The following is a 3,261-nucleotide window of genomic DNA, read 5'->3' on the forward strand; positions in this document are numbered from 1 at the left end:
CTGCAAACATTTGGAGACCCACATGCAGATTATATAGGAAGGGTACTCCCAGAGGTAGGAAGGGTACTCCCAGAGGTAGGAAGGGTACTCCCAGAGATAGGAAGGGTGCTCCCAGAGACTAAGTGAATGTTGCCAAATGCACCTCTCTATTGCAAGGCTCAGCCGAATAAGAGTGTAGGGTCTTTTAGCATTTACTTTTTGCAAAATTTATAATTCATGTTATTAGGAAGTTAAATAATGTGCAAGACTAAAGAAGAGTACAGAGTTATAAACCAAAGCAACATCTGAGTGAAGCTACTATAACTACCTGCCATGGGGGCGGGGTAGAAAATGTAAAAAACAGTGCTAGTATCCGTGAGGCAAATAATTCTATGACATTTTCTCTGATGTTAATAAGTCAATTGTTTCCTTATCATGGGGGAAAACTAAAGAAATAAAGAACATGATGAATAAAAAATTAATTATGAATCAAGTATAATATCTTAGAACTCAGAGAACAAACCAAGACATAGATGTTAATGCTTAAGTTCATCTATTCAAGAGAAATGTGTGGAGAGTGTAGAAAAGGAAAATGCCCTGCCTTTGCCCTCCCAGTAATTTAGAAAACTCAAGAGCTCTTGCAAGCATGTATCTTAATGTTTAATATGCATACGAGCATGTATTAAGATACACACTTGAAAATTAGATCTTAGCTGGGCTTTGGTAGTGCAGGCCTTTAATCCCAGCACGTGGGAAGTAGAGGCAGGCAGATCTATGTGAATTTGAGACCTGTCTATAGAGTGCCAGGACAGGTCTTCAAAACTACACAGAGAAGCCTTGTCTCGAACCACTCCCCCTCCCCCAAAAAAAGAAAAGAAAACTAGACCTTAATTCAACAGTTTGTGTTTTGCAGCTCCTCATTGAAAAAGACAGCATTTGTAAGCCACCATCAAGAGACAATATAGTCAAAATTCCTTTTCAAAGCAGCAACTTCTCTCCTCTCAGCAAGAACAAGCAGGAAGCAGAATTGTGGTAGGGAGAATGCCACTCTTGGCTCTTCATTTGGATCCTCTTATAAAAATTACGGATCTCACAAGTGGTCAAAGAGCCGAGTATAGGGGTGGTGTAGTGCTCAACCCTAAACAGGATATCTGTAACAGCCCCCCAATGCCAAGGCTCAAGACTGATTTTCTTAACCCAGAATGAATCCACAGCCTCTCAATTCCTGTGGGAAGAAAAGCAAAACCTCTTCTCCAAAGTAATGTTATATATATATATATATATATATATATATATATATATATATATATATATTTGAGACAGGTAGCTTTGGAGCCTGTCCTGGAACTAGCTCTTGTAGACCAGGCTGGCTTCGAACTCACAGAGATCTGCCTGCCTCTGCTTCCCAAGTCTGGGATTAAAGGCATGCACCACCACTGCCTGGAGGTAACATAAATTTTGACTTAAATTTTGAAGTCATGGCATTTTCAAAATATATAGGTTGGATTAATCCAGCATCATTTATAATCAAATGTCTTTTAGAGCTGTTGCTCCTTCCTCAGCAGTCAAACAATTCAAAGACAACACAATAACATACAGTATCCAGATTCTCTGTGTATTTTCCATCTTTCCATGGAAGCTAAGCCATTGCAGATGGGAACTGGGAACACTAGTTTTTCTCCCAAACCCAGGTGACAAAATTTGGGTCCAGTTCCTAGAGTTGGAATTCAAATCCGAATTCTGACCTGGGCTGGTGGCTAAAGACCTCGGGCAAGCAAAATTTTCGTGAATTCATACCCCAAAAAGCTCAGGGTCAGAAATTAGGGGTCAGCCTGAAGACACAAAAAGTAAAACAGCCAGCCACTAGCTCTTACCTCAACCTCAGTCTGAAATGGCAATCCTGCCTCCTGTCAAGTCTGAAAGCTGTTTCCTCCTATTTTATAATCCTCTCTAGGTCTGGGATCAAAGGCATGCAGCACTGTCAGCAAAGGTGTGCACCACCCAGTTTCTATGACAAGTAGTGGGGCTACTGAGATTAAAGGTTCATGTTAACCATAATCTAGTCTGTAAGGCTAACCAGTGGGAGTGTTTTACTCTTAGATCTTCAGGCAGTCTTTATTTATTAAAATAGAATTGAAATTCACTACAACTAACAGCCCTTTCTCCCATCATAGACAAAAATGAGTCTACATCTATCAGGGAAGGAAGATGCTCATGTAAGACAAAGCTGAGTCGGACACTACTCTAAACCTTTATTTTGTTTTAGGTTAGGCTGGATTGAAATGCCTCTTTTCCTGAAGTGACTTATTCTCTATGAAACCCAACAGTCTGTTTTTCAAAAATTACCTTTCAATATATCTAATCTCAACAATTTATAACAGACTTGCTCACTCAGGATGATGCCTGAGCTCTCTGCATAAGTAAACTCTCACATTGTACAAAAAAACCCTAATAAGTAATTAGAAATTTTTGAATTGGGATAATTAACCATATTCAGACACTCAGTATGAAACTGCTTTTTTAATCAGTTGATTTTCTCATGAATAGTTAACTTTAACAGCTCCAAACTGAACTTCTAGTCTCAGCCTTATACACACACATACACACACACACACACACACACACACACACACACACACACACACACAAATCCTGCTACTCTACAGTATTTTCTCAAATCAATTCCATCTTACTTCCGCTTACTCAGGACAACAACCTTAAAGTCATTGAACTTCTGTTTCTCATTTCACATCCATACCATCAGCGAATACACAAAGCCTGCTTTAAGATGTGTACAAAGTCCAGCGACTTCTCATCTCTTCACCACTCGGATGCTGAGCCAAGCCCAAAGTAGTTCTGCCCTGTGCACTCTATTGTAGTGCATACATGTGCATGAGTGCATACATTCCTATGTGAATGTGTGTGTGTGTATATTCCATGCATGTATGTGTGGATATGCATGCCCATATGTACACATGCAGAAACCAGAATAGGGTACTACATATCTTTCTCCATAACTCTTCACCTTGTTGCCTTAAAAAAGGAACTCTCACTTAGTGAGGAGCTCACCATTTCAAACAGGCTGTCTAGAGAGCAGACATCATGGACTGACCGGCCTCTGCAGCACCATCCTGTGTTACAGGAGCATGCTTCTGATGTAGGTACTGAGGACTCAAACTCAGATTCTCTTGCTTGCATGGGAAGCACACTTACCCAGTGAACCACATCTTCATACTGCTATATTTGGCCTCACATAGTCTTTTTCAGCACAGAAGTCTAATG

Source organism: Microtus oregoni, unplaced genomic scaffold (genome assembly GCF_018167655.1).
Source record: "Microtus oregoni isolate MIOR12 unplaced genomic scaffold, Mior012 000034F_ref0000314, whole genome shotgun sequence".
Classification (NCBI taxonomy): domain Eukaryota; kingdom Metazoa; phylum Chordata; class Mammalia; order Rodentia; family Cricetidae; genus Microtus; species Microtus oregoni.